At 39.9% G+C, this 20764-nt stretch overlaps 1 protein-coding gene across 2 annotated transcripts in view; it reads right to left on the bottom strand.

Moving 5' to 3' along the window:
• ATF7IP (activating transcription factor 7 interacting protein) overlaps nucleotides 1–11146 on the bottom strand; it is a 181062-nt gene extending 169916 nt beyond the window's left edge. Inside the window, exon 1 of one of the 2 annotated variants that reach the window (XM_077452506.1) lies at nucleotides 10628–11146. The gene's annotated coding sequence lies outside the window, so the exon portion shown is untranslated. The remainder of the gene's footprint in view (nucleotides 1–10627) is intronic. The other variant, XM_077452504.1, reaches the window with a different exon arrangement.
• Nucleotides 11147–20764: the final 9618 nt, after the last annotated feature.

Here is a 20764-nt window from a genome sequence, read left to right on the forward strand (position 1 = left end):
AACCAGTTATAGTATATACATTTAGGAAAGAACTCAGGCCTTTTTTAAAGCAATCTACTGAGCTTGCCAAAAGCACCTCTGGAGGGAGTCTATGCCACATCTTCACAGCTCTTACTGTAAAGAATCATGCTAAAGCTTGTGAGAAGTAAATCTTGAGACAGTCTCCCCCGAAACTCTACTTTGGGCAAAGGGATCCTGCTGTCCTGCCTCTCATAAGGAGGTTGGATCTTCCAGGCCTCCCAGTTATTGAGGCAGCACAGCAGTAAACTGTGGAACTATCAGGTAATATGGAATGGAAACAACCAACCCCAGGGTTCCTCTTGCCTTAGTGGCTAGTGCTGGCATTGCCAGGAGCAGTCTGGGCCGTCTCTGCTCCAGACATCTCCCACTGAGGATCGCGGTGGTCTCGCCTTCCTGAGCCACTCTGACCCCTCATGCATTACAGGCTCGCACCAGCCATAGCCTGGCCCTCTCTGACCACAGTTGTAACCGGAAGTCACTGCAGAAGTGCACACACCCACCGGATGAGACGTCACCACACCCCAAGGCCCAACATTGAGCTCACTGGCCACACAATGCAGGGAGGAACAGTGCACCTCTAGAGACAACCCCCCTGGACAGAGTGGGCTCCTCAAAATTCTTACCCACCTTTAGGAGAAGCTGGGGTGGCTAAGCATCGGTACCTTCCCCCAAGGCCTAAGCCTCCGCCAAGAAAGATGGGGGGGGGGGCTTCTCCCCACAGTGAAGAGCAGCTTCAACCTCCCCAGTTGATCAGCCTCAGTTCCCTGTGAATAGAGGAGCTGAGGTCTCAAAAAAGGTGGCTGTCCTTAAAGACAATTCCAGAAAAATGTATATGTGTGACCCAGGCCTAAAGGGAGTACACATGTCTCATCTGCTGCATTAACCTCCCTGGCGGTATGATTATTTCTGATTTTAGGTGCTGAAAGTGGTACCATTATTTTGCATGGAAATTTGGCGTTTTAGATTTTAGGCCTGCAATTCTTAGGAATAACTCATCCCGGGTATGATAGTAGTTTGAAACACAAAATCATAAATTATAACAATAATAATAAAAAATATTCAATAATGTAATCAAAAACACTGAAATTTGCTCAGTTGCAGAATAGTCGCTGTCATTAGATTTTGTGTTTGATGACGAATTTCCCCAGAAATCGCTATCTCAATTCTGCAAGTGATTATAATTGATTATCGCTGTTTTTTTTTAGCTAGTCTATAACCACTTGACATAAAGGGACACTTTTTGGTTGCTATGGACAATCTCCAAATTCCAGGCAGAAAAAAACTATTTATAATCTAAAAACTACATGCAGCGCACTGGACAGACCACTAGGGACAAAGGGTGTGTGTAATTTTTTTATACAGTTCTATAATCTGTAAGATTACAGTACTGTATGTGTATTGTGCGTTTTTACTTTTTTTAATTTGGCGCCGATCTCCGTTCCTGTGCGTCGCAATGTCACAGGGAACGGAGCTCAGCGGCACTCGGGCACTGTGAATCGAGCAGAGGACAGCTAGCACACACAGTGGGGAGGACATCGCAGGATCCAGGGGAAGAGGTAAGAAAGTCTCCCTGTATCCTGCAATGTGATCCCAAGTCTGGCTCGGGGTTACCGCTTATGGTACTAAAATTCCACCCCGAGTCAGACACGGGAATACCGCTAGGGAGGTTAAGCTTCCTTGGCCAACCAATGAGTCTACGGTCCTCAGCGTTGCACCTCTTTGTACTTCTTCAAAACAGCTTGAACAGCACATCTTAAAAACCCAGTCGGCCTTGAAATCTTTGCCTGGGAGAGAGACCTTGGTGATGCAGTATAACTACCTCATTTGTCTTGTTGCTGTGCTCAGTCATGGTGTATGACCTGTGACAAAATCTGTCTGCCACACCCCATTCCCCGCCCCCCCAGGTAGCAGAGTTTGGCTATTCCCAATTCAGTTTTGAGTCACTAGCACAGCAGTTTACGTTTCAGCAAATTACCGTTTCAGCCTGCACATGAAAGATCATTAGCACCTGCATGGTATAATAATTGGTTAATCATACACCTGACTAATCCTATAAAATCCCTGACTGTGTCAGTGTGTACAAATTGTGCAAATGTAACCAATGTTGGTTTGAAGCCAAAAGCACTGTACACAAGCCAAATGTCAGAAGATATCGGCCCACATGTATGACAGCCGTGCCTCAAAATCCGGCCGTTTCGCCAGCTACCGTCAAACAAGCATGTTGGAAAGTCAAAGGCAGACCAGCTCCCTCAGCCAATGGCCCTGTCAAAATGCATCAGCTCAGTACAGCGGCTCTGCCCGGAGCAGTCAGGTTTTTGTGGTAAAAAAATAAAAATCCACCACTATTAGTGTGTACCAGGCTAAAGAAGTCAGACCAAATCTTGAGTTGGATTTTTGTTGCGTTTGCTCCCTTTGCGTTTTGTAAAATGATAAACCATTAAAATACATATTTTTGAAAGCATTCTTACTTTACAGAATTTCTTCACACTTGCCCAAAACTTTTTCACAGCACCTCCAAATAGTGAACTTGGGGTGTTATTCACTTTCAGATGATTGCAGTGGACAAGGGGGCACTGTTTATGTCTGGGGAAAAAAAGCATTTAACCTCCACATACAGAAAAAGTAAGGCTGGTCGTACATTATACAATTTTCATGTAAATTTTCCTCTAGAGATTTACCAAAACCATATAATTAGGAGGTCAAACCTAAACGCTTTCAATTTGTAGGCACATAGCTGAAGGTAAATCTAAAGAAAAAAGAAGAAGTGAAGAAACTTGTATGGTGTATGGCCAGCTTAAGGGCTATGAAAAAGGTGAAATAGATTCCCTCAAGAACTGGTTCTAGCAAACAGCAGATTATTTTTATTTATTTTTTACCCAAAAAGAGCTTGACACATTTCTAAAAAGGCACAGAATATAACTGGATACTAACATTTATATGTGATAACACCAGGGGCAGCTGACCCAGGGAATATCAGATTGCCTTTTGGGGCATAAGGAAAGAGTCCCTACTTCCATCTCCAACCCCCCCCCCCCCCCCTTCTTGAGCGAACTGGATTATGTTTGATTGTTTTTTTACTCTCTGGATGAACTGTGGGTATAAGATTGTGTATATGGGAGGTCTTCTATTGGTTTGGAGCAGATGGACTTGTGTTTTTTCAACCTATGTACCAGTCCATGACAGGGTAGCCAAAAGTCAACCAAGATTAACAGAAGAATATTGCAAATGGTAGACAAAGCCAAGAAAAACTTCCAAAATTAAATACAAGCTGAAGACCAAGGTCAAAAGCGTATTTTAAATCACACAAAATTAGTGACTGAGCCACAACAGGCTCAAATGAAGACCCAAGAGGACTACAGGTTTTAAAGGAAACATTACAAATACAGACTGGCATTTGCTGAATTACGTATGGAAAAGCCACAAAGCTACTGGGAGCATGCCCTTTGGGCAAATGATACAAAACTAGAGCTTTTTGAAAAGTCACATCAGCTCTATGTTCACAGGCGACCAAAAAAAATAAAAATAAATAAAAAACAAACACCTGTACCCATTGCGAAACGCTGGCGGAGGCCCTGTTCCATTGTTGTGGGCTACTTTGCTGCATTCAGCATGAGGTGCCTTGAATCTGTACAGGGTACAATTTCAAGACCAACTCTGGAACAAAAATGTACTGCTCAATATCAGTTGCAGATCATGGATCCTCCAATAAGTGAATGACCAAAAAAAGCTTAAAGCACCCAAAGGGGAGTTAGGGACAAAACATTGTATTATTCTGAAGGTTTCTATGAACCATTATCTGATGGCTATCGTACATACAACAAAAGAGCTGAAAGATGTAGTTTAGAGCAGTGGTTCTCAACCTCAGCGCTTAAACAACCCCACAACAGGCCATGTTTCCTTTATCTTGCACAGGCACTTTAATTCAGAGGCAATGGCCTGGAATTTTGGACAGCCATTTAATCCAAGAAAAAAAAAAAACACTTGGCCTGTTGAGGGTACTTGAGGACCAAGGTTAAGGACCACTGGTCTAAAGAACACACCCCTTAAACTTGAGACTGCTGGAGCTGTTTGCACAAGAGCAAGCCAATCTACATGTTACAGAAGTCCAATTTCCTCTAAAGATTGCTAAACAAAATATTAAGCAATAGTCCCAGCATTTGTGTACATACCATTTTCAATACCCAATGGAATAACACATTAAAAGCAAAGTCTGATATGTATTAGATAGGGAATAGGCAATGATGGATGCAGTGCATCTGTAATTCTTGGCAGTCAACTGTGATAGCTTTGCAAATGTCTGACAGAATATTGAAAACGAGAGATTTTCACTATAAACAGTTGCAGAACCAAGAAGTAGTCAGGGTCAGGTTTCATGTTTCAGAACAGCAGCTGAGGAAGAAATTCATAAATCAATCTGTAACCTTCTAGGAAAGTATTGCATAATCTGCATTAATGTTGCTGTTAAAGGCTAAATTCACCTTTTCCAAAAAAGCCCACGCAGGACCCTGTAGATATTTGAAAACTATTCAACTTGTATCCTTAACATCTCTTTAAAATGCAGGTTTAATATCAGTACCACTGCCAGTGAATCCAATATTTTCCATTTTCAGTGCTAGAAGTGCAGCTAGGCTATATAGCATTCTAAACTGCTGCAATGAATGCCTGCATCTCCATGCTGTGCAGTGGCTACACACATTTATAAACAGTGGTTAAATTAAGCTTACAGCTGCCACCGCTCTCAAAGGCCCCTCCCAGTGGCACTCGCATTTCACCAGGAAGCTCTGGACTGCAGAAAACTGCTTTCCTGGTGAAAGCAGGAGGAATGACTAATGACCCTGGAGGGGACGTATGCTACCTCGCTTCCTGGGGGTCACAGCTGACATTCCTCACCAAGTGTTAAGAGAAAAAAAAAAATATATAGAATATTTTAAAGCACCCCATCTCTTCCCACATAAGAAGCGCAGAATAGGGCAAATACGTGCATGTAAACAGCGACTGTCCCACACATCAGGTATCATGAACATTGGAGTCAGAGCAATAATTCAAAGGCCAAATGTCATGGTCAACTCTAAATGAATGACCTCTAAAGGCTTTTCCAGCTAAGCCGATGCTGAATTATGGGTTCTATTGTTTTTTGCATTTCTTCAGACATGCACAATATTAGGCTTTAAAGTGCTACTAAACAGAAGTGTTAATTGCCATAATTCCATTCAAATAAATCATTTATTTTGTGCCAAAGTATTTTTTTTTTAAAGTGTTACTAAACCCAGCAAGATGAAAATAGTTCATCTGCCAGTGCCCACAGCTTATAAAATCATCTTCTCTTGCCACTATATACTTTTTTGGGATGAGCTGTATACCACGGTTACATAATAACCCGCAGTTTCTCCAGTACTGAGAGTTCAGGAAGAAGAAGATTTCTACTGCAGCCTGTATACACACCCACATGTGTGATGCCAATATCATGTGACCTGGCCAACTCTGATCAACAAGTAAATGTTCTCTAAGGCATAAAAGACAACTGAGCATGTGCAGGTCAGCTACCCTGCCTCTGTTAGCTGGCTTTCCCCAGATAGTGCAGGGAGGAGAGGATCTATGCATACAGGATAAAACAGTCTTTTTATATAATGCAGAGGATTAACTCCTTAAATTCCACAGTGAGTATAACAAGCATGCTATTCTGCATATACAGACTGATTTTACTGTTGTGGATTTAGTAACACCTTAATCCTCCAAGTTCTTTATTCCTGCAGTAAAGTTTGTGTGGTCACATGATCTTTCCCTGTTCTTTGGCATCTGCAGGGAAAGATCAGTGGGAAGGGCTTCTTATTACACTGATGTATGCTCTCTAAAGCACAAGTCTGTCTGGCCAGTCCTGGTCGGTGCTGTGCCAGTCACATGACTAAACATTTCAGTAAATTCAAAAATATAATATAATATATATATATATATATATATATATATATATATATATATATATATATATATATATATATATATATATATATATATATATATACATACATATACATACATACATATACATATATACACACATATACACACATATACACACATATACACACACACATACATACACACACCGTTTTATGACTAAGTCTTTATTAAAGATTGAAATGTGTATTTTTGTGCATTATAAGGTGTAGGCAGAGTCAAAGATGATTGACACTAGATTGTTGATGCCATTTGCATCCTATTTTTTTGTATTAATTAACAGGTATTAGCAATTACATTAGAGACATTTAATAAGAAGGGTTTAATGATACTATAATATGTTTGGTATCCATCTACTCAAGGCAACCCCCTTTTTTTTAAAAAAATATAAAAAGGTATAAAGGCGTTTGCACTAAAATAAAATTTGTGTATTGCTTCCTAATATGTATTTGATAAATATCTCCACAAATTTTGTGCAAAATTAAAAATTACAACTATCACAAATTTTCCAGGATCTCTGCTTTCAGAAAAAACTTTGGGGAATTTCTGGCGCAGAAAAAAAAAAAAAAAAAAAAAAAAAAAAAAAACCACACACACATTTTAACATGTGCAAAATATTTAAAAAATAAATAAAGTCCCCAGTAGGCAACTGGTCTGGTTAAAAGGTTAAGTTTACTTTTTCCAGAAAATAGCCTATGCAATCAAGGGACCTCAGTAGATAACGAACTGTGCAGCTTTGTAAAATGTTCCATTTGTCATAACTTTAATCCATTTGGGTTCCCTCCAAAGCCTGGGTAAAAAACTTCCAGTTAGCAACCCTCATGTTATGACCGGTTGCTAGGACATGAAAACCATTGGCTGGCTCACCTGTAATGCTGAGCGTGAGCAGCCAACGGTTCCCACATCCTAGCAACAATGCAGAACATGGGAGTTAGCTAAAAGTTTAGAAAGCCAGGCTTCTGAGGGGAGGCCTACAGGCATGACAAGAATATTACTAAACATTTTACACAACTGCACAGTTTATTATCCCAGGGCCCCATGCCTGCATAGGTAATTTCCTAGAAAAGCTTATTCAAAGCCGATTTCCATCTCCATGTTTCCTGTCACTTTACATAGTCCAAGCTGGTCCAAACAAACCATTTCCTTCACCAAGTGCTGCACGGTCCAACTACTACTGCATGTAGCTTTAGCTACATACAGTACACAGCGCTGGGATCTATTTGGCTGTGAGACGAGACTATTTGCCCCACACCCAGAACAATGCAGAGTCAGTCCGATTAGCACTCAGCCAAAGCGTGACATCAGCCCGCCCCTCCGACTCAACCAGAGGAAGCGTTATATTTATTCGCAGAATGCAAGTCTGTCTATGAATGGCTGAGCACCGCTCAGGCCGACTATATTGTTTTGTGTGTAACATGGGAAGTCTGTCTCGTGACAGAATCCAGCGCTGTGTACTAGAGGTCGACCGATATATCGGCCGATAGTTGCCGTTTTTTAAATAATCGGCATCGGCCGATTGTGCTGATAAAAAGCCGATTTAGAACTACAGCAGGACTTTGAAATGACTTCTGTATAGAAGTCAGTGCAAGTTGACTGAGTCGTCATAGCAACCCTTTCCTCCTCTCTGGGCAGGCTGCCAAGAAAAGAACAAAATGATACAATGTTTACACTTGAATGAATGAAATCATCTCAGTGTGTAGAAGTTCTCAGTTTAACCATTTAAAGACTATCTTTTCTGACACTTGTTGCTTACAAGTAAAAATCCCGTATTTTCTGCCAGAAAATCACTTAGACCCCCCAAAAATGATATATATATTTTTTTAGCAGAGATCCTAGGGAATAAAATAGTGGTTGTTGCAATATTTTATGTCACACGGCATTTGCACAGAGGTCTTTCAAATGCATTTTTTTGGGAAAAAAAAAATACACCATTTAAAAAATAAAATTAAAATAAAAACAGTAAAGTTAGCCCATTTTTTTTTTGTCCAAAAGTTTTGACTACCTGTTTTTATTTAATATATAGTTTTTTTTTTCATCTAAAATCATACATACAAGTAAACTGATTGGAGGTTTGTTTTGTTTAATAAATGTTTAAGGGTAAGAAATTTTCTGTATCACTTATGAAGGCTGCTTTCACACTGGAGCGGGCAGGCGTTGATGGTAAAACGCAAGTTTTAGCGGCTCTTTACCATCATTTTAGCGGTGCTATTTGGCTGCTAGTGGGGCACATATAACCCAGCTAGCGGCCAAGGAAGAGGTTAAAAGCGCCCATGAAGCACCGCTGCCAAATCGCATTGCATGCGCTTCGGCAGTGGTGCCCATTCATATCAATGGGCAGGAGTGGTGGAGGAGCGGTGTACACCACTCTGAACGTGCTGCTTGCAGGACTTTTTTTTTTAAGATCCTGCCAGCGCATCGCCTCTGTGTGAAAGCACTCTGTCTTTCACGCAGACTGCAGAAGAGCCATTTTGCAGGCGCTATTTTTAGCCCAAAAGCGCCTTAAAAAACGCCCCAGTGGGAAAGGTGTGTTAGATCAAGGGGGATTAAAAATAAATAAATAAAATAAAATCGGCCTAACATATCGGCCCAAAAAAAAAAAAAAAAAAAATCGGCATCATATATCGGCTATCGGCCGCCATGATTTCTAAATATCGGCATCGGCCAGAGAAAAACCCATATCGGTCGACCTCTACTGTGTACCCTATCAAGATGAAGCTACAAGCTCCATATATACAGTGCTTAGAGACACTGCAGCCCTTTGTGAAGGTAATAGTAAAGGGACCCAACTATTTAAAGTGACAGGTAACATGGAAATTTGCTAAACAAAAAAAACACAATTTCACAAACATTTACATTCAGGGCATGCCCGTTACCAATGTGCTTATGTTGGTTCTTAATCCAACTGTCGAGTCATCAAATGGCTGGTGCCATAATTGATCACAATTGCAGCACCATGGCAAACACAGTCTAGTCCATTTAAATCCGCCAGTACATTCAACACCATCTGCTTCCCAGACTGACAAAGCTGTTGTCCAGTTGCAGTACCATTCAGGATTACAGACAGTCTAAGACAGAAGTGTGCTACTGGCCAGGTCACCAAGCCTGAAAAGAAAACAAACGCAGCCACCACATTTAAAGAAGATGTAAACCCGATTCATGAAATTTGAGCTGGGCACATATATCTGCAGTGTTTTCTTATCTCGCTTTAAAGCACTATATCCTGTAGCGGTCTCCTGCTCTGTTCTTCTGTTATAAGGCGGATAACTCCTGACAAGTTCTCCAGCACATATGATAAAAGCAGATGTGTTGGGGGTGATGCTATAGATTAGCAGAGTGCTGAACTACTCAAACAGTTCTGAAAATCTATCTATAAGGAGAGGAGTGTGTGCGCGCCTTTCCTCCAATCAGCAGCCTTAGCAGTATGCCCAGACTTCACTGCAGTGCTGAACAGGAAATCCCCTTACACAATCTGAACGTTCTAAAGAATATATAAAGCTGAAAACAGCAGATTTACATGTAAAACTTATCAGAGTACTCATCTGAGGCTGTTCACTTCACTTGGTATATGTGAGGGTTTACATCCACTTTAAGGATTGGTAAACTGCAATATTACATTTTAGTAATGGGGTTTAATACAGCTTTAAGGGAAACAGGAAGTCCAGGTTTCACACCTAACCATAAGGGTGCACATGCATTTTCTGTGTAATGGGCTGCCAACAAAAAAAAAAAAAGCGCATGGCACCACATATTTATTGCGCTGCAGCACATCTCTATCAGCAGGGTGGGTCAGGTGCCATTCAGAAAGAATCTGCACTAACCAATTAGCCTAGAGCGTAAAAGAATGCCCTCCGACTTGTACTGCAGAGGCTTCAACATTTCCACCGCAACCCTGTTCATTTGGTTGCTTGCTCCATAGGAAAAAGTATTGTAAGCTAATGAAAAGTTCCAGTACTACAAAGTGTAAAGGGCAGCACAGAAGGGACACTGACAGCCACAATAAGTAGACTGGATCTCCATGGCAACAAGAAGTTGAGCCCAGGAGAGCCTATGAAAGCCATCCACCCACAGTAGAAATAATGTTTACTTACTGGAAAAAAAAAAAGAAAGTGCTGACTCTAAACAAAAACATTTTACTGATTGCAAACAACTTGTACCCAAGCAAAGCAAGGATGGCAGGAGGCACTTACAGCTTTACATATATTAGGAATCTGACAATAAGATCAATGCAAAGGTTACTGTTACAATGGCTGCTTCAAGCAATGAGAGAATTAAACATTCCCCTTGATTTTATGAATGGCATGTAGAAACTAGTGTCTGATACCAGCTTTAAAATTAATAAATTAAAAAAAAGCCTGCTAAAATTATTCCCACCCCCTACTTATCTATTCATAACGTGCTGCTAGAAAATGGCGGCTGTGCCTGTCAGCTAACGCATGCACAACGGGACAAACAATGCAGCAGCGTTTAACAAGGAGTCACGTGTTCATTTTCCCCGAAGCCCCACCTACCTCCTGTGAAAGGGAGAGGGCGCTGCGCACCATTTTCTTTCCTTCCCACAGCGGGCGCCATCTTGAGTACATCGGAGAATACGATAACATCGCGCTTATATCACGATATAGCGCAATTCAAACGGCGACGAGAGAAAACGTACCTTTGCTGATCTTGGCAGAACCTCTAAACGGGAGATCCACCGGAACCGAAGCGTTTTCTCACCGCTGTTGCAGAACCACCTTCCTACGAGCCCTCTTCCTCCCTCGGCTCCTCCAGCTCCGGCATTCAAACGCGAACGCCGACCGCTCCGCCCACTTCTAGACCCACGATCACGTGCCCAGCGTTATGCAAATAAGCGGCTTATGGAAAAATACTGCCGACTGGCGATAAGCAACGCCCCCATTTTGCTGCCCTTCCAAGACGGGCTTTACGTTTGTGCGTTGAGAGCATTTAAATGAGAAGCAAAATGGACTGACGGGGTAGAAAGGTATGTAGCTCCGCCTTATCACGTGTGCCCCTTACAGTTGGCAGTGTGAAGCACAAAACAACATTTGCAGAAGCAGTATGAATGCTGATAGCAGGCTGCATGCTTTATGTGTGAGGGAGTTGTCTCAGGTCACTTTCATACAAGAACACCTACCTACCCTCATGGGGCAAATGCCACCGCCATTGTTATTGTCTTGCGGCTTTATTACATTATTAACGAAAAGCGGAGAAATTAACGTTAATGTTTTCGTAACATACAAAATGTGTTTTTAAAATATTACCTAATTTTAAAATTTCTTGTCTGCTTTACTATATGATAACTTTTGGTCATTTTTTTTTTCTAATCAAAAGCATAAATAAAAATGTAAAACTTTAAAAATGGTCATGTTGTTTTTTATTTAATTTTTTATGTGAAATAACATGTTTTCATAATTTAACCTGTATGCCTTATTACTATGAAGGTCGTATGAACAAGCGAAAGCCCCCCCCCCCCTCCCATAAATAGTCTTCGGGGGAAATAGTATTTTTAGGCTATACATTAATTTTATTGCATATGATTTTGTATATCACATTTGTGGATGTAAGGAAAGCTCTACCTAGATGTGCAGATGTAGGGCTCTCATCAGATATTTAAAGAGACCCTGCCCCCAGTGTCTGCTATTGGTCTACTCACCAGTCCTTCACCACTTCCTTGCTGTGCTCATGTAATGGAGCAGGGCTTTCAAGCATGGGGGAGCTTGTGACACCCCCCCCCCCAAGTGGCAGTACTCAGTCCTGAACAGCCAATCACCAAGCCCATACAGTGTCACATGGTGTGGATTAATTATATTATCCAGAAGAGCTCACCATAGCTGTACTAGTGGGCAGGAGATGAATATACTATGCTGGGCAAAGGGCCATCAACAGACACTAGGGTTGATTTACTAAAACTGGAGAGTGCAAAATCTAGTGCAGCTCTGTATAGAAACCAATCAGCTTCCAGTTTTTTTTTTTTTTGTTTTTTTTTGTCAAAGCTTAATTGAAAAAGCTGATTGGCTGCCATGCGCAGCTGCACCACAGTTTGGCCTCTCCAGTTTTACTAAATGAGCCCTATTATCAATTTAAATGGAATGTATCAGCAGCTGTATAATATTTGGGGTTTTCTAAACTATCTAATTTATAACTTCTATCCAGTCAGTCAGAAAATCCCCCACAGCACACAATTGTAGTACTTTTTGTAGATCTAGATTATTAAAGCTGATGGTGTGTGGCCAGCTCGGATCTGCTGGTTGACACACTCTTTGTTCCTATTTTATGTTTCCTTCCTTTCATGTTACATTTGTACATTCTACACTGTCCTCATGGTTCACCCCTACTTTTTCAAATTCTATTGTTTGCTGTGGGGGGCCAAGGTTACCAACTTTTTTTTTTTTGGTTTGTGTTGTTTATTATTTTATGGACAACTGAAACAGTTTAGGGACACGTGGTGCTGTTAATAACTATAGTTATAGTTAATAACTGCTCTATATTGTCCACATAGTAATAATACAATTTTACCAATGATAGTATTTCTTAAAACCTAACCGTTATGTGTGGCCACAGTCGTTTTTGGGCACGGCAATGTGTGGACAGGTTGGTACCAACCTGCAAAACATACAGAGGCATATTAAGTGTCTGTAGACGTCTAAATTATGGATGGCCCAGCCTGCATCTGATTTAAATATGATAACAACACTGCTGTTGGCTGATATTTAAATGCAGGGGGAAACAGTACTTGTTCTAAAAAGATGTACATATTTTATGGACTTAAACACAACCTTGTTGGGCCTGCATTCTTTTTACAGTATGTCAATACATTTTAGGATGGTATATAGCCTGGACATACAAGGAAAACACTCAGTGGCAGCTTACAGCTGCTTTTAGAGGAGGCAGGCAGTGTTTGCAAAGAAAGTCTTCTTTTTTTTTTTTCATTAAAGTCCTGCCCACATAATACTAGACTCAGAAATGATTGCACATACAGACTCACATGAGAAAATCTAAATGATAGAAGTCTGGCATAAAATAAAGCAAATATCTAAACAAATAAAACCTTCAAGTACATGGGAAACCTCAGTGAGCTTATTTTCTTTGGTAAAAATGTGGAGTTTCACTTGAAGCTAAATATAATTATAGTACTGATGAAATCTTTTATTTAGTACCAAAAAAAATAATAATATTATTACATATTTAGCAGTCATTTTGTGTTGATGTAGCTAATTTTTCATAATTTAGTATAGAGTTAGACAAGAATACAAACTAACACCTTACATACCCAAACGGTACAAGATTGTAAATTGTATAATATACCATTTTGAATTACTTTTGAGAACACAGTGTGTAGAAAAGCAAAAAGGGAAGTCTTCCTTTAATTTCAAATTTTTCCCTCTAAAATCATATCCCAATGCCAAAACTAGAGCACACAAGATAAACAAATTTGTTAACGTGGAGCCTCTATGATCAGCTGCTATCTTGTACTATAATAAAGTGCCAGAAAAAGGTTATTGGAGACAGCCCTACTGCCAAACAACGAATAGCTGCACACATCTTGTACAAAATCTTTATTTGTTTATTATTTTTTTATGCTACTTGAATATGTACTTTTTTGTGATCATTTTTAACATCTTTGAGATACTGTTGTCCATGGTAAGTCTGCAAATACTTATCACATTTTTATACTTCTACCACAATCCGGGTTTTCTGTTATTTTGATGTCTAGATTCCCATCGTCCTGGAGCCAATCAGAAGTAAAATTTTATTTACATTTATATAATGCATACAGTTACAGTGTTAAATCTTAGAGCTGAATAGGAAGTTTTACTAGTTTATTCCCATTACTAAAATTATTAAAGATTATTCACTAAGGATTGCAGTTGATCGCTATACAGATGGAACAAATGACTACTTATGGTGTAAAGTACACACATGGCACACCTTAGCGCTTTAATTTCATCTGATTACACAATGCTCTAATTATGTGAGATTGCTCACTACTACGTTGTACTTGGGTAGTTTTCACCATAATGAGTTCTCGGTTTCATCTGTCAGCAATTAGCCAATACTTTTAGCAGGTAATAACTAGCTGATTTAACCCTTTCAATGCCAGGCCCAGTGTTCCATTTTTACACTCAGGCGGCCAGACCATTTTTTAATTTTTCATTTGCTTTTTTATTTTTAACTTATAGCTTTCAGAGTTTGCAAAAGACCCCCCAAACCATATATTTTCTGAAAGCACATGACCAGTTGAATAAGTATAAGGTTCTACTGATTTTTAAGGTCCCACGGTATTTGCACAAATGTTTATCAAATCAATATTTTTGCAGATAAAAACACAGCATATTTTTACAAAATTCCTACTAAATATAAAAGCTTAACCTGTATTGAGTTAATAAATAACAAATATTTGTAACTTTTAAATTGCGCCTTTTTGCAAAATTGTGAAAAGCGAATGTACACAAAAATGTAAATATCCATATTTCTCTAAAAATCGTAAGGTTTTAATTTTTCCCTTAATAGCTTTCAGAATTTATGAAAGACCCCCAAAACCACATATTTTCTGAAAGCATATGACCTCTAGAATGTTACAGATTTTTTAGACCCTGTAGTATTTGCCCAAATGTTTATCAAAACAATATCTTTTCAAAAAAAATACACTAAAAACATTATTAGCAGCTAAAAACACAGCTAATTTTACAAAATTCATACTAAATATAAAAGCTTAACCTGTATGAAGTTAATAAATAACAAAAAATTACATTGCGCCTTTTTGCAAAATGGTGAAAATTGAACATACACAAAAATGTAAATATCCAAATTTCTCAAAAAATCTAAAGATTTTCATTTTTCCCTTACAGCTTTCAGAATTTGTGAAAGACCCCCAAAACCATATATTTTCTGAAAGCAAATGACCTCTAGAATAAAAGAAGGTGCTTCTGATTTTTTAGGCCCAGTGTTATTTGCGGAAATGTTTATTAAAACAATATTATCGCTAAAAATACACTAAAACCATTATTAGCAGATAAAAACACACAATTGACAAAATTCCTGCTAAATAGTAAAGTTTATCCTGTGTTGAGTTAATAACAAATATTTGTAAATTTTAAATTGCGCCTTTTTGCAAAATGGTGAAGATCGAATGTGCCCAAAAAATTCTCAAAAAATCTGGAGGTTTTCATTTTTCACTTACAGCTTTCAGAGTTTGTAAAGCACCCCCCAAACCATATATCTTCTGAAAGCAAATGACCTCTGGAATAAAATGAAGATGCTACTGATTTTTTTAGGCCCCAGGGTATTTGCACAAATGTTTATTAAAACAATATTTTCTCTAAAAGTACACTAAAACCATTAGCCGTTAAAAACACAGTTAATTTTACAAAATTCCTGCTAAATGCCAACTACATATAAAAGCTTTACCTGTATGGAGTTAATAAATAACAAATATTTGTAATTTTTACAAATATATATTTTGCAAAATGGGTAAAATAGAACCTAGGCAAAAATGTAAATATCTAAATTTCTCTAAAAATCTGAAGGTTTTAATTTTTTCTTTACAGTATTCAGAATTTGTGAAAGACCCCCCCAAACCATATTTTCTGAAAGCACATGACCAGTAGAATAAAAAGAAGGTGCTGCTATTTTTAAGGCCCCGCAATTGTTGTGCAACTGTTTATCAAATCATGATTTTCACAAAAAAAAAAAAAACAACCCACTAAAATCCTTATTTGCACACATAAACACAATATAACTTAAGTGATTCCTGCTAAATTCCTACTAAGGCCTTCAGTGGGGTGTACGAAAGCGTACCCACATGGAGGGTCGTTTTTACCTGCAAGGGGATACAAAGGTATTCTGTGCATCCCTGTGCAGGCAGTCATATTCATGTCAAATGGGACACAGCAGCTGCAAGTACAGATCTGACATCCATGTGGGTGAAGGTGCATGGACCCAAACACAAACAGTGTGAGTTCAGGGACATGCACCCACATGGATGTCAAGTTGGGAGCAGTTTGCTGTGTCCTTGCAGCTGCTGCATCTTAATTGACATGATGGGATTGCCTGCACAGGAATGCATGGAACACCTGTGCATCCCTTTGCAGCCAAACACAGCCCTGTAGTGGTATGCCTTGTGTGAACAAGGCCTTAGGCTTTGTTTAGACTTAGTTTGTCTAAACTTACCCTTAGGGCCCTTTCACACAGGCTGTCCGATCAGGTCCACCTGTCAGTTTTTTAGGCGGACCTGATCAGACCCTCCAGTCTCCCCTATGGAGCGGCGGATGTCAGTGGACATGTCACCAAAACAGACCGATGGTGGTCCTATTTTCCATCTGTCTGATGGATTGGATGAAAATGGACAGGCGATCCATCTTCACATGATCTCCCCATAGAGGAGAGTGGGACTGTGTCCGTCTCCGCTCTGCACAGAGGAGCAGAGACGGACCTGTCATCCATGGTGGATTAGCAGCCAAATCTGAATTAGTGGATTCCGTCCCATGGAGGTGCCTATGTAAAAGAGGCCTTGCTGTAATTTTCTTTGTTTTTGTACACTTTTTTTTTAAATGGGTGGGGGCGGGGGTCTTTGGAGAGACATCATGGGTCTAAACAAACCCATAATGTCTCTTTTTTTTAGACAGAGAAAGGGACTGAAGAGTTCAGTCCCTTTCTCTGCAGGCTCAGCTGCAGTATTTATGAATGGATGGAAGCCTGTGCTTAGCGGCTCTCATTCATTCATAACACTGTTTACTATGCCACCGTGACAGCTGAACATAGGAGCGATCTGTACAAAATTCTCACTATGTTCACCTAGGAAAGGAAGGGGGCTGGTAAACACATGTTTACCAGCTCCCCCGCTCTCCATCCTGACGAACTGCACTTGCTGATCTCCCAGGCAGCAGGTCCACGGAGATCCTTGGGGGGAGGGGTGGGGGGGGGTGCTGATGCTGGGGCGATAGATTTAAAAGGCAGAGGACAGTGTGGGGGGGACATAACAATCATTTGAGGTAGTGCAGGAGGGGAGGAAGCAGCAGGTGGCAGGTAGTGAGGCAGCGGGGAGGGGGGGGGGGGTCATTTTAGCTGAATAACTCTGGTCAACAGTAGAGGTCGACTGATATATCTGCCGATATTTGGCGTTTTTTAATTAATTGGCATCAGCCGATTGTGCTGATAAAAAGGCCTATTATAACTTCAGCGCGACTTGCAAATGACTTCTGTAATAGAAGTCAGTGCAAGTTGCCTGAATTCTTCTGTGGAGCAACTTGTTTCTCCTCTCTGGGCAGTCTGCCAAGAAAAGACCAGAGATACAATGTTTCTACTTATCAGTGGACTGAACTTTGTGTGTAGGAGTTCTCAGTTTAACCATTTAAAGACTTTTTTGACACTTGTTGCTTACAAGTAAAAATCCTGTATTTTCTGCTAGAAAATCACTTCGAACCCCCAAAAATTATATATATATATATATTTTTTGCAGCAACCCTAGGGACTAAAATAGCGGTTGTTGCAATATTTTATGTCACACGGTATTTGCGCAGCGGTCTTTGAAGCACAACTTTTTTGGAAAAAATACACTAATGATTTTAAAAAATAAACTAAAACAGTAATGTTAGCCCATTTTGTTTGTCCAAAAGTTTTGATTACCTGTTTTTGTGTATTTAATATTTAAGATATAGTTTTTTTTTATCTAAATTAAACATAAAAGTGAACTGATTGGAGGTTTGTTTTGTTTAATAAATGTTTAAATGTAAGAAATTTTCTTTATCACTTATTACTTAAGGCTGCTTTCACACTGGAGCAGGCAGGTGTTGACGGTAAAATGCTGCTAGTTTTAGCGGCGCTTTACCATCATTTTAGCGGCGCTATTCGGCTGCTAGCGAGGCACTTATAACCCAGCTAGCAGCCGAGGAAGGGGTTAAATGCGCCCAAAAAGCGCCGCTGCCGAATCACATTGCGGGCGATTCGGCAGCGGTGCCCATTCATTTCAATGAGCAGGAGTGGTGGAGGAGCGGTATAGACTAGTCTATACCGCTCCAAAGATGCTGCTTGCAGGACTTTTTTTTAACGTCCTGCCAGGGCATCGCCTCAGTGTGAAAGCACTCGGGCTTTCACACAGACTACAAGGGAGCCATTTTCCAGGCACTTCCAGGCACTTTACAGGTCCTATTTTTAGCCCAAAAGCGCCTGAAAAATCTCCCAGTATGAAAGGTGTCTAACTCAGTGTTTTTCAACTCCAGTCCTCAAGGCGCCCCAACAGGTCATATTTTCCAGCTTTCCATTATTTTTCACAGGTGATTTGATCAGTTTCACTGCCTTAGTAATTACCACAGCCATTTCATCTGAGAGAAATCCTGAAAACATGACCTGTTGGGGCACCTTGAGGACTGGAGCTGAGAAACACTGGTCTAACTGTTAGAAATTATGAGATGGGGGAAAAAAAAATCGGCCTAACGTATCGGCATCATATATCGGCCACCGCGATTTCTAAATATCGGCATCGGCCAGAGAAAAACCCATATTGGTGGACCTCTAGTCAATGGCTTGTTAGCCGCTAACCAGAGTTATTGTTTTGTTTAACAGAGTCTGCTGAACATTTCTGATATAAGTTTATGGTCACCAGAGGAGGAATGTAGGTCCATATGGCATACGGACCTGGCAGTGAAAGGGTTAATATTACAGCTGAGTTATTAAAAATGTTGTACTTGTGCAGCTTTAGGCTTCCAAAATAAAGGCATCATTTCACTGGTTTGGACAGTTGCCACTTGCATTTTTTGCTGACAACAGCTCACAAATAACATGGCATTTCCAGAATGTTCTGTCAGGTTAGCAGATATTCATTGTTGAAATGGCATCATTTGTTATTTCTCCTATGCATAGACATATGTTTACATAGCAAATCCCTGAACTGTTTTGTCTGGAGCATTTGGGGGTCCATTTATAAATGTTTTTCACACAAGATTCACACAGCTTTTATGCCAAAACTACACATTTTTGCAATGGTTTCAGTTAGAAAAAAATGTGTGAATCCTGAGTAAAAGTTGTGTGAAAAAATACAATTAATGTCTGTTTTTGTTCTTTTATTTAAGTATACTAAAGACCTGTTATTTTAGTTAAACAAGATTGTGGATAAAGATACACATTCAAGACCACATGAAGTGAACTTGCCTGTTTTGTCCAAAAAGAGCCGGAAAGGTTGGTAGGTAAGAAAGTTGATCACAATTGGCTGTGGAAATCTATGTTGGCCGATTGCTTTGAACTCCCAGTTTGCTCAGCCAGCCAGAAGATGTAGGGAGGACATGCCTGGTACACAGGTTTTTTTGGCTGGGTTGAATGAAAAAAGATTTCCATCTCAGATTGAGCCACCACCGTACTAATGATCCAAAGTTAGTACAGCGATCTCCCCCAATGAGCTGATGTGCCAGATCCCCCCGTCCTCCTTCCCCCCGCCCCCAGAACACTTCGGTCAGTGTTCTCAACCATAGGCTAAGAGTGCTGATTGGGAGTAAGTTGATTACTGGTTCTCCAGCATGCTTGTCTGACAGAAGCTGGCCAAATGACCGGCTTCTGTTGGACACGCTGACATACACATGGGGCAACTGTCTACTGGTTTTGATTGAACCAGCTGATGTCTCCTGACACTCGGCCTGTGTGTATGTGGCATAACATACCCAAGGTTGTTGTGTGATCCATGCTGACCTAAGAATGTAAGTACCTACAGAATAGGTAAATGAAGATTATGTTATGGTTAAGCAGTTTATATGCACTGCAGAATAAACAGATATTCAATAAATGTAATTGTCTAAAATCTTAACTGTAAAAGTTAGATATTCTAATATTGTTAATTGACCCACTACATCAGTGCAAGTGGAAAACCATTAACGACCCCACTACGTATTAGAAAAGGCTACCTTTCTACATAAAATGATTGTTATCCCATCTAGCTGATAATAATTGAATCACAAAATGATTATACAATGGGTAAAATGAGTGTTGAACATGTAACCGTTTTTCTTGATAAATATATATCTAAAAGTGCTGTTGACATTACATTTTCACCACATGGCGGTAACAACCCATGCATTTAATACATACAAAGAAACCAAAACAAATAAGTTCAGAAATTGTTATGTGTAATAAAATGGAAGAACACAGGGAAAAAGTATTGCATGCATGAACAAAGGGAGGTGCAAATGCCTGGAAAGCCAAAACACCAGCTGAAATCTGTCAGTAATTAGAAAACAATCCTGCCCCTTGTCAATGCAAATAAATATCAGCTGGTTCAGTCTCTACTGATGGCCTATAAAAAAGTTGTCTTATTATCAAGGTGTCACACAAGAAACCTCTCATGATGGGTAAAAGCATAGAGTTCTACTAAGACCATCACAACATTATTGTTGCAAAGCATACTGATGGCATTGGTTACAGAAGGATTTCTAAACTTCTGAATGTTCCAGGGAGCACTGTTGGGGCCATAATAAACCGGCCACAACCAGGTGCTCCTCACAGGATTTCTGACTGAAGAGTGAAAAAGGATTATCAGTAGAGTTGTTCAAGAGCCAAGGAACATTTGTGGAGAGCTTCAGAAAGACCTGGAATTAGCAGGTACAATTGTTTCAAAGAAAACAATAAGTAATGCACTCAGCCGCCATGGCCTATATGCACACTCACCACGTAAGACTCCATTGCTGAAGAAAAAGCAAGTTGAAACTCATTTAACATTTGCTGCACAACTTTTAAACAAGCCTGTGAAATACTGGGAGAATATGGTCTGGTCAGATTAGACCAAAATTGAACTCTGGATGCCATAATA

Source organism: Lithobates pipiens, unplaced genomic scaffold, assembly GCF_037356315.1.
Source record: "Lithobates pipiens isolate NorthernLeopardFrog02 unplaced genomic scaffold, aLitPip1_a1.2 Scaffold_23, whole genome shotgun sequence".
NCBI lineage: Eukaryota > Metazoa > Chordata > Amphibia > Anura > Ranidae > Lithobates > Lithobates pipiens.